At 50.1% G+C, this 12211-nt stretch overlaps 1 protein-coding gene across 1 annotated transcript in view; it reads right to left on the bottom strand.

The window, feature by feature from the left end:
- The window catches only part of Tram2 (translocation associated membrane protein 2), a 73267-nt gene that overhangs the window by 60345 nt on the left and 711 nt on the right, over nt 1-12211 (bottom strand). The gene's annotated exons all lie outside the window — the stretch shown is intronic.

Raw genomic sequence — 12211 nt, forward strand, 5'->3', positions numbered from 1 at the left:
TACTCACCCTCCTGAAGACATGCATGGGGTCGGGAACTAAAATCCTGAGTGCTCCCCAGATAGCATTTGTAAGAAGACCCCAGCCTCATCTCAAAGCAGAAAAAAAAATTATGTGTTGATCCGCCCTTGGTATTCCCCAGAGCAATGCACACGAGAAGTGCAGCACACAGCGAGCGCTTACAGTCAGCGAGCGCTTACAGTCTTTCTGAACGAGTGCTACAAAATGCGGTCTACGTGTAAACCCTGTCCTCCATCCACACCCTGTCCCACTTCATCACCACCGTCTACAAACCCTTCCATAAAGGATATTCCCATCCCCCTGCCTCCACTGTTCTGATATAAGGCCACGGTTCTCTCTTTGTGGCTTCTTAGCTAAAAAGAATATAAAAGGGTAGAGGGAAAAGATGTTCTAATGTACGAGCACCTTCCTTTAAAAATTCACAGATGCTACATGCAAATCAGTAACTTCTTTGGGGGTCTGAAGAACGCTTGGGTGTTGGTCATGGAAAAGCAATACAAGTCGGTAAAACAGGGCAAGGAGATGAGGCAAGGTTTGGGGGGCAGGGGTGTGTGGCACGAAGGTGGGAAAGACACGGGATGTTCAGGAAGCAGCATCCCTGTACAATAGCAACCTGTATGGGTACAATCTCCAGATGGTAACTGACAGTTTTAATAGCACAAGCCCACCTCACGGGTGTCTTGCTACTATCCCAGGGCATGCAAAACACGCAGGAAAGACTACTGAGACTCCACATTAGTGAATGCTCAGAGGTGTGAGTCCCCTCTGCTTCTTACAACTTACTTCCAGGCCAGAAGTTGACACACAGAAAGATTTCCCAAGTGGGAGTTCTCACATGGACCAACCCCACAGCCGTCTGCCCAGACGCTACATCCCATCTCACCCTCCCTCCCTCTCTCCACTGTCTCCAGAGCAACCGCATCAAACCACTGTCCTCCTGAAAACTCTTCAGGTTCCTGATTACCTCCAGGATAAGAGCTCCACTCTGGGCATGACCTCCAAGGCCTCTGTGATGGAGCCCCGCCTTCCCTCCTGTACCCTCTTTCCCCTTTGTCCTACCTCCACAGCCAGCGGTACCATAACCTGTGTATTGATGTCTATATGCAGGTGAGGGCAGGCACGAGATAAGGCAAGGGCTGTGATTGGGCAGTGAAAAAGTAAGGCGGGCACAGAGTTGTGGAGAGAGAAGAGAGAGGAGGAGGGAAGACGAAGAACCAAGCTGGAGTCAGAGAAGGACGACCCAGATCTGTGTGGACTTAAATGGCCACAGGTAGCTATGAATATTTCATAAGGGATGGATTATGACAGGACAATTTGTCTTATCTAGGTGGGCAGCTTATATTGTTATCAATCGGTTGTGAGTTTGTTGTGTGGACGTTTTGTGGAGTGAGAATGCAGTGACATAAATCTGATAGATTATAAGCTTATTGAGTTTTGATTTTTAACGGGTCACCGGGGGTTGTGACTGTAACCACAGCCAGCAGATGCTGGGACTGTGAACAGAGCTCACCAGCAGAGAGTCGCAAGAGGGTGGCCGCTGCTGGGACCAGAGTAGCCAGTGGCGATTGCGACAGGTCCCGGAGAGTAGCTGGAGACGGCGTGGGATGGAAATTGGAAACTCAGCAGGTTGGGTTGAGACGCCTTGCTGATTGAGATGAAAATACTCCCCAGATGCCATGCGGCCCGCCGGAGCCGGCAACAGCGTGGGTTGGTGCATTTTGTTTTAACTATTTACCGCCACAATAACCCATCAGCTGAGCACACTGGTTCCACACTAGCCCCACCTTTCCTGGGGATGCACTGCCCCTCTGCCTAGGGCCTTCCATAGCCACTGTATTCCCCAGCGTTACTTAGGTAGGAATGTTTCCCTTACATTCTAAAGCACCCTCTCTGGGAGATGATCACACACATTCACCACCACTCCATGCTATGCAGAATACCAATATGGCAGCTCAGAATGAAAGCTCAGCCTCAAGTGACTGCCTGCTTCAGGTCTGCCTCCCTTCCAGCCGGGGAAAGGTAACATCTTTGTGTCTTTATACAATGTATCCTTTCCCTCTGCACTTTCCGCATCCACGAATGCTGGCTTTCTAAAAACCGGTGCTGGCCAGTTTTATGTCACCTTAAGGCAAGCTAGAATTACCAGAGAAAAGGGAGCCTCGATTTGAGAAAATGGCCCTGTCAGATTGGCCTGCAGGCACACCTTTGGTGCTTCTTCTTGGCTGATAATGTGGAAGGGCTCAGCCCATTGTAAGTGGTATCACCCCTGGGCTATTAGTCCTGAGGGATGTTTTAAAAGCAGGCTGTTGGAGCCATAAGGATCAAGCAGTAAGCAGCACTCCTCCAAGGGTCCCTTCATCAGTTCCTGCCTCCAGGTCTCTGCCTTGAGTTCTTGCCCTGACCTCCCCAGGTGATGGAGTACCAGCTACTAAGATGAAATACACCCTTTCCTCCCCAAGTTGCTTTTGGTCATGGTGTTTTTAATCACACAGCAGCAGAAATCCTGACCAAGGCAAACACCATTCAATCAGCATTGCGGGATGAGAGACCAGAACCAGCTCATTCCAGACTCCCCTCCCTGAGGCCAGTAACACTGGACAGGTTGCACCTGGCTACCAAACTGCTGAATGTTCAAGATGGGATCCGTCACCTGTCACCATCTGGCAAGCCATAACTGTCCGGCCTGCCGCAATTGCCACTGGGGCAACTCAGGGAAACCTGGCCACAAGGTGCCACCTCCTCCTCTCCTTTCTCAAGCTAGTTTGTCAACAAATGCGTCAGCTGCCTTCCCACAGATTTCAGCGCCTTGCTTAGAGTAGCTGTATTTGATGGAAGGGAGAAGGAACGGACAGAGAAAAGGACAGAGGGAGAGAAGGAAGAGGCCAGGTAGATGAGTAGTACTGAATTAGTACATTGCCCAGGCAGCATGACAGGAACTGCTTCCTTCACACTGTTGACAAGACGTGAGCATGACACCCAGACATGCTCAACTCTTTGTTTCTATGTTATGAAACTAGCACTTCCCGGAAGCTCCAGAAATGAATCATTCTGCACAGCTAACTTCCAATCGGACCGTTTCTAGGTTCCAAACGCTAATATTAGTTACTGTGGGTGTATAAAAATCTATGCTCAGACACAGGTTGGGAAGGATTCTAGGCTCTTTCTTGCTTCAGCACATGGAATGCAATTGCATATATGTAGTGAGATACCACGGGGATGGGACCCAGCTGCAAACATGAAACAATTGGCTAGATTCCACAATAGCCTGTGTTCGACACCCCCGGCCCGCCATAGTATCAACCAACAAACATATTCAGGTTAAGTGCAAGTAAGATGTGAACTGGACCTGGAGAGCAGGCCGGGTGTGGAGTTCTACCAGGGGTTTAAGGTCATCCTCAGCTCTGGCCTGCGTCCAGCTCTCACAAGTGGATTTCAGGCTAGCATAGACCAGAGTAAGATCCTACCCCAACCAAACCAACCAACCAACCAAACAAACAAACAAAAGCTCTCCTCCTTGTTGCATGGGATCCATTCGCAATATTGTGAGGAAGAAAGAGAGCCACAGATAGTCAGAGGAGGAAAGAAGAAGAAATGAAGGGGAAGTAAGAGCAGGAGAGGTCACTAGGTTGATTTGGGGATGGGGGAGGCAGAGTCACACACAGAGAGACACCCGTCTATCACTAAACATGAAAAATCGTTTTGTTTTTAAGGCTAAGGTCCCAGACTGCCCTCAGGGAGTTGAAGTGACAACACCTGATCTGGAAGAGCAAAGTACACAGGACCATAAGGCCAGGCAGGGACTAGGCTATATACTCTGTACTCCTCACGGGTCAACCCTGGAGAGGACAGTAGGGATCTGACAATGATTCCTTTATAATACAGATTTTTCTCATTCCCTGAGTTCTGCCACACTGATAATTAGATGCTAAGCCCAAACTTCCGTTCAGAGATGATTCCGACTCAAATCAAAAAATGAAATCAAGGGGTTGGGGATTTAGCTCAGTGGTAGAGCGCTTGCCTAGGAAGCGCAAGGTCCTGGGTTCGGTCCCCAGCTCCGAAAAAAAGAACCAAAAAAAAAAAAAAAATGAAATCAAAAGAGAAGATGAGGCTCTTAACCCAATGGAGGCACAATGGTGGCCAAGTTAAATGTCCCAGTCGGTATGGGCGGAGGCAGGCAGGTTCCTCCTTCTATCCCCCTCCTCTTCCTTCCTGGCAATTTAAGCTCTGTGTTCACCCACTGTTCTTGTACAGGTCCACCGGAAGTAGACAGCTCAGCTACAGGAAAGCCATGCCCCACCCACCCATGCCCATCCACTCACCCATCCACTCACCCATCCACTCACCCACCCACTCACCCCACCCCCCACAGAGCAAGCGTTAGCCGGAAGAACTGAAGGGTCTTCGTGGGAGGAATCACATCCCACCTTTCACTCTATTACACACATCCCTCCCTGCTGCCAGACATTACAAGGCACGGGCCCCCAATCCAACCCTGAGGAATTTTGCCCAAACTAAAGACAAAAACTGCCTACGAAAAAGGAAATAGATAAACCAGCCATCAAACATTCCTCCCCGGTTCCCCACCTGGCCTTCGCACTGCAGTTACGGGATCTATACAGACAAGTTACCCCTTGTCCGCTGAGGTCAAAAGTTGATCCGGCCCCGAGTACAAATTGAAAATATACTCTAAAGTATAGAAGTGTGGGGTAGGGAAAAGTTCAGTTCTGCTCCAAGCCCTGTGGAATTCGTCTCAGCCGGAAGTCGGGCATTGTGGAGCAGACCTCCGGGTTTCCTGTCAACTCTTAAGAACTGCTGGAGGGGGAAGGCCATTTTCCCAAGGACTAGATGTCCAAGAACCCCCAGACTGCTTTTAACACTAGCTGTGGCACCTTTAAACACAAGCCATGTGTAACACCCACTTCGTGAAGATCCCAGCATTACCTCAAGCACCAAGCAGAAGCCAGCATGTGCTGACTAACTGATGCCGTCCTCCCTCAGTGGAGCAGAGGTCAGCAGGGGCTGGGGAGACAGCAGTATGAAATCTGTCTACATAACTCACTGGGTTTCTCCCTCCCCGGTAGCCACAGATGTCTACCGGTGTGAGACACTCAACAGAAGTCCCTATAAAATGAAAATTCTTTTAAAAGTTTTCTGAGGAGAAAAAGAAGAAATACTCCCCGTGAGAGAACCTAACTTTATAGGATGTGACGAACCCAGTTCTGTGAAGAAGTTCTGTGGCACTGATACAGCGTCTTATTCCTGGAACGTCAGTAATTGGGAGGCTGAGACAGGAGGATGGCCTTGAGTTTAAGGTCAGCCAGGCTACTAGTGAGCCTGTCTCAAAAGCAAGCAAACAAACAAAAACAGCAGCCCAGGCATAGCCACGTACATACCTTTCATCACGCTTAGGAGGCAGAGACAGGCAGATCTGTCTGAGCTGGAGGCCAGCCTGCTCTACATAGCAAGTTCCAGGCTAGCCAAGACTACAGAGTGATGCTGTCCCAAAAATAAAACAAAGCAAAAACAAAAAAACAAAAATAACAAACAACAAACAACAACAACCACCACAAAACCCAAGAGCAGGAGGTGTTGTGTCAGGGGAAGAACACTTGCCTAGCGTGTGCAAAGCCCGGTTTCATTTCCAATCCTCAAAACGAAATTCTGAAGACACCACGTGACAGGAGATGCGTCAGTCAGTAACCTGCAGGGCACTCATGCATGAGGGCCTAAATTTGCGTCTCCAGCACCACATGGAGGCTGCTTACGGCGGCAAGTGTCTGGACCCTCAAGAAGCCGATCCTGTTGCTCCCCCGCCAGTCGGGCCAGCCAAGTCACTAAGCTGTGGGTTCAGGGAGAGACGCCGACTCGAAAAAATAAGGTGGAGAGTAACAGGAGAAGACCCCCAAATTGACTTCCGGCCTCCACCCTCATGCATACACATGTGCTCACACGGAACACACATACACCGACACACGCAGAGTCTGTGATGGCCGGAACTTTTGATGCCTGCTACCAGAAGTTCCTCAGCTGAAAACACATCCCCAGGGCAGTGACATCAGGAGGTTCTTTGGGGACTATGATTAATTCCAATTACAAAGCCCTCCTGAATGGGCTTGGTGCCCTTAAGGAAGAGACCCCAGAGATCAAGCACCCTTTCTGTTCCTCCTTCGTAAAGATACAGAGATGCTACTACAAGCCAGGAAAAGGACCCTCCCCCAAGACAAGGTCTCCCAGGGCCTTGGTCTTCGATTTACTCAGACTTTATAAAAAAGGGTCAAGGAATTGGTGCTTTCTAAATCCTCCCCCAACCAGACCTATGGGATTTTTGGTACTAGCCGCTACGCCCTGTCACAAAGCAGTCACATCCGTATGAGTGTCGTATGTGCTTGGTAAGATCTCCAGGCACGACCGTCAATCACTCTTTTCTTCTAAACCCTGACAGCCACAGCCAGGGTGCTAGCTCTGACTCTCATCCACACCTTTCTGTCCCTCTGTGGCACATGAGTTAGAGTCTAGGGCTTTGCACATGCTGGGTGAGCATTTTACCAACGAGCTCTACCACAGCCGGTCTTTTCACTTTGTAAAGCAGTATCTTACTACTATGCTGCTCGGGCTGGCTTTAAACTCTTAACATTCCTGACTCAGCCTCCTGAGTAGCCGGACTCACGGGCCAGTGTATCGGCTTGAAGATACCACACTGTGACCTTTTTGAGGACTGGGCCCTGGCCTTCTTCATCTCTGCCTTCCCTGAGTTCACACCTGAACAGCGCAGTCACTCTGCCTTCCCACGACTGATCACAGCGTTCTTACGCATCATACAGCACGTCCGAGACTTCCGCACAGAGCGGCGTTCAGAGACACTGTCCAGAGTTCAGGGCAGAGACAGGAAGATGCACCAGAGGTAGACTGGGTGTGGCTCCAGGTTTGTCAAACATTTATTCTAATTGTCTTGGGCAAATCTCTCCCGCCGCTTTGGGGGTGGGTCTTATCTTCCTCTTCTGCAAACGCAGTAGTAGATGATTTCTTAGGCTGCCCTCTAAAGTCACGAACTCATAAAGCGGAAAATGTGCCCTGGAGCTATGACCATAATGTTAACTCGATGATAAGGTCAGCGAGCAAACTACAACCAGTAACCCCCTTATCTCACACAGAGAATGGCAGGCGGTGACTTCAGTGGAGAATGAAGCTCCTGTCCTTTCAACTGTGTTCACAATGTGACAGATGAACACGTTCGGGTCGCTCTCTATAGTCTCCTGGAGGGAGATGGGATTTTCAGTGATCGTTCTGGGCGGGCGGAAAGGCTCCAGAGTGGAATGGCCCACAGACGTTACTTCCAGGTAGTAAACAGACCCGCTCAGACAAAGGAGACCTAAAGCCGCCCGTGGCTACGTTCCACAGACGCCCCGCTTGTGGGGGCATTAGAGCCGTGTTCTAAATGTGAAGCAGACAGTGCCGGCTTCTTATTTTGGCTCTCGCTCTAACGCCGGGTGGATGGTCACTGGCCAAATCTCTCCTCTACAAGCCAGGCTTCTGGATGGGTATGACAACCCCCATAAACCATCCCGATTACAGGGTGAGGCCAGTAAAACAGTTCACAGATGCAAAACGCTGCCAACTTCTCCAGACAAATGGAGGAAGACAGCAAGGGGCCACGTAGCAGCATCCCCTCCTAACCCTGGCCTCCGACAAACTCACCGGAGGACCCCAGAGGCCTTGGCACCCCCAACTCACAGTCTGGCTCCATTTACTCTCGGTTCAAAAGCCAGAAAAGCTACTCGAACATTCGCTATCCAGAAGAATCCCTTGCAAAGCCCTTTGAACCACACAGTTTGCCCACAGCACTAAAACACTAACCAGCTGTCTACGTTGGGTTGGGTTCTCCTCCACCGCTGGGCATCTGAGAAAGCAGAGGTAAATCAGGGCAAGGTAACACGGTACCTAAAGGATTAAAGGCCTGCCCATGAAACAAGGAGGTCTGTTCAGTAGCCCTACCCGTAGTTTCGATGCCCCCCGCCCCGCCCCGCCTTCCTTTAACCATTAGGTACCAATGGATACCAGATACACGGCACCACCGCCTAAGAAGGTTAAGAGATAGCATCGGTAAAGTTTCCCACCAAAGCGGGCTAACAGCGCACAGGCTGATTAGAGAGCATTTCTGTCCTGTGGGAATTCTAATCCACTCTTATCAGACCTCTGTGCTTCGTTGCTTTATCGGGGTGGGAATGAGAGGTAAATCGGCTATGCCACGGAATGATTTCTGGGGCCCCTGCCCACATCGAAGCGGATCAAAAAGGACTGCATGCCTGCCAGAGTGAAGCGTTCACCATAGCAACTCATGTTAGTCCACAAACAGTCTGGACTGGGGCGCTCTGCTGTGACCAGCCTGGCGAGCCAGCCTGGGAAACAAGCCACGGAGGGGCTCAGACAACAGGGCGAGCGAGCAGGAGAAGTGACACCTAGTTAGCTTCCGGGGCTGTTCCCTTGCTGTCTTTGCTGCCCCAGAGCGGTCGGTGGCAGCGCCAAGACCCTCTGCTACCCATCCCCCGTGTTCTAACAACACAGACATCTGAGAGGAGTGTGGCACAGAATCCTTGTGGCAACGGGGGATGAGGGAGCTCGACAACAGTCATTTGGACAGTAGACGGCTAGCGCCGGGGAATGTAGGAGAAAGGTACTCGTCTTAATGACGTCATCGCTGAATGACATACAACCAGGGCCCTCAAAGAGTGGAAGAACGCAGATCCTCAGGCCCAGTAAAGAAGCCAGGGGCAGAGGCATAAGGTCAGGAATTACAAAAGCTGACGAAGTAACATCCTCAGAAGTACATTAGAAATTAGTGGAAAAAAAAAAAACTGGCTGGCACCCACGGGCGTTTCTCTACGCTGTGTACGTGCGTCTATGAACACAGCAGAAGAATCTTTTTCACAGTGCATAAACTTATCTTTTCACTTAGCATCAGGAGACAGGACTGGCTGCCTGGTTGCAGGCTACGACAGGTACATCCAGGAGTATGTTAGGGTGCCGCAGGACTCTCGGTCCAAACACTTAGGACAATGCAATGGGCTCCCATTGTATATGCTGCAAATATTTCTTCCTGACGAGTCCGTCATGGGGTCAGGAACAGGGAAGGAAGTAGTTCCTAAAAAGAGCTATCTTCCACAGCTGCCTCAAAAACAATGTCCACAAAGCCCAAACCAGCCACCATCCTCAAATTCCTCTGGGTCCTGGACGCTTACGTCATTAGCATCCTCATGGCCTGTAGAAAAACTGAACACCAAACCTGCAAACGACCCTCAGAATCTCAGAAACAGTTCTCTGCAGCTGCAGAAACCGAAGGAGAAACTAGTTTCTGTCTCGAGATGACATTTTAAAGGTGATACAGGAATTGCCTCCTTTCCTCCCACCGGCCACCCCTCTTTCTTAAGTCTCCGTTCTTGCTAAATGAAAGAGCTTTCCTCTTCCCCTGCCTGTTGCAGTTGTTAACGTGGCACAAGGCACTGGGAGGCAGGAGGAAGAGGGAGGAGGGGGGATGGCTACTTGCAAATCTGACTTATCCACACATCCCAACTGGCCACCCACACCCTGTAGAACCACACTCCACCTAAGAAACTGCCGAGAAGAAAACCGAGCCCCTGTACCATCTCTTCCCCGAGAAGCAGGGTTAAGAAAGAGAAAGCTGGAAAAGAAGGAGGGGGGGAAATAAAGTTCCACATTCCTGACATTTTTTCAGCCAAGTGCAGTGGCTGCACAGAACAGCTCTATTCCAAACAGACATAAGACGGGACAAAACCTGGCTTGGGGGTGGAGAAGCCGTCCCCGCTTTGGAAATAAGATAACCCAAAACTAAACTAAAAGTGTGTCTGAGCACAGCTTGGGGGAACGGAGGCCAGACAGCCTTTCATGTGTGCCCAAAAGGAAGTGATCCCAAGGGAAGGAATTTGGCGTCAACATCTCCCTAAAGACAGAGCTGAAGCCTTGGGGATCCTGCAAGGGAAATCAAACCTGTGAGTGCTGCAGAGGTGACTAGCAGGGGAGAGGGGAGTATTGGCATGGGTAGGAAGGCTGTGGCTTGCTTGCTAGGGTGTGGGGAGGGTATAGGGAACAGCAGAGGCTAGGCAGGGACAAGAGTCACATTCTATGTGACAATACAGTTTTCCTGGTTCAGCTTCCCAAATGAAGGAATTCTACCCTGGCCCAAGACGCAAACTCAGGACCCTGATGACTTTTCTCCCTGTTCCCCCTACACTTTCTCCTTCCCACAATATGCCTACCTATAAACACACATACCACCACCACTACCACCACCACCACCATCACCACCCCTGCCAGCACTACCGCTGGGAAAATCCCAGAAATAATCGGTCAGTCCCTGCTAGGTTTGAGGTGCCTCCCGAACCCTTACTTTCCAGGATGCTCTCATTTAGTAATGATAGCAGAGTTCTGAGATAGTTGATCACACACACACACACACACACACACACACACACACACACACACACAGACACACACACACAATCTCTGTACAGTCAGTAGGTAAGAACGGACACACAGATGGAGTCTTTGATCCTGGAGATTCGAGGGAAAGCCCCCCTTCTTCCCAAACCAGCTCGGGCTGGTGAGTCCTCAAGGCAACTTCAGAAACATCCGCTCCGAAAGTTCCATAGGGCTAAAAGCACCACAGAAGAAGAAGATGAGACCGTGAAGAGGGAGGAGGTCCGTTGGCATCTCAACCAAGTCTGTCCTAAAAGCCCTAAGGTTAATCCTAAAGAAAAAGGAAAATGCCTTTTTCCCCCCTTCACCTTGGTCCTTTCTCTGCCACCAGGTACTAGGAATGACAATCCCAGCAAACTGTCAGTTTCTATGGACTGCCACTGATCTGAAGCAAAGCACTCCCCTCAGGCTAGAGATAGGGAACAAAACACGTGGGAGTACAAACTCTACGTGTCTCTTTTTGCACAACACCAAGACAGGTAAAGCCAGAACTCTCAGCAAAGGCTAGAGACACCACGGAGAGCCACGGGGTAAGCAGGAGGCTCTGGCCAGCTGCGGAGCACATGGCTATGAGGTTTATGATTGACACATGTGTCGTTCTGGCCCTATCCTCCAAGAACTGGAGCATGACCCTGAGAAGCCTCTTAGAATGGAGGACTGCATGTTGACATGAGGCAAATGCTAAGCGGGGCAGGTCCCCTGCCTTCTCATTAAGCCAATATGTTAAATAATAACAAGGGTCCAGGAGCAAGAAACAGATTGGCTCTTTGGTTGGAGGAATGGCTTTTGTTGCCGATAAAACCTCGCCTTTAATCTTTATGATCACATAAGGAAGACTGGTTTTAATGGTTTCTTCAATGATGGGGAAACTGAGGCTGTTGTCAGTCTTTAAGGAGACACTCTCTCTTCTCTACAACCTCAAGGGAATCGTGAAGGGAGAAGAGGAGAGTGAACTGACAGAATTTCCAAAAGTGTGGACACCAACCCCAATCCCAGCTTCTCTCCTGCAAACCAACCAGCCTGGCTGAGAGCAAGCATCCAGTTCAGACCTGGCTACCACAAGAACAGCCCAGCTAGCGGGCAGGTTCGTCAGCCAAATTAATAGGTCCTGGGTCGGTAACAGAAGGGAGACATGGGTAGATGCAGGGATGGACAGGTAAGTTTCAAATGGTATAGCTTCTTACTACCCTGTGGAATGCAGACCAAGAACCTCACACAGAAGACACAATAGGAGTCAGTGTTCTCAGGACCAGGAGACTCTGGCCAGAGCCATGGGACTGTCACATATGGTACTCGAGACAATATATACCATAGCAAACCCATACTCCAAGTTTCCTGGAGTCCTTCCCACTTTTCAATATCACCGTTTTGTCTCACTCTGTAGTAGGGACAATCAGCCCCCTTGGATTGTCCTCTTAGTGGTTTAAGCAGACAGCTCTGAGGCCTACGCCAGTACACCTCGGAACCTATGTTCCCATTCTGTTGCCACCCAACATCCCTGCAGTGACAAGAAAATCGCCTTTCACTTAAAAGCAGAGAGTTTCCCTGCTCTTTTCCTGGTTCCTGCAGGCAAAGCAGATGAGGCTCTGGGTTCAGTTCACACACGGATCTACAGGGGCAGTCCAAAGTGCCAAAAGATACCTTAAAACTAGCCCTGTAGGTCGTATTTAAAGAGAGGTTGGTCACAGAAGGTCTGCCTGG

Source organism: Rattus rattus, chromosome 4, assembly GCF_011064425.1.
Source record: "Rattus rattus isolate New Zealand chromosome 4, Rrattus_CSIRO_v1, whole genome shotgun sequence".
NCBI classification, from domain to species: domain Eukaryota; kingdom Metazoa; phylum Chordata; class Mammalia; order Rodentia; family Muridae; genus Rattus; species Rattus rattus.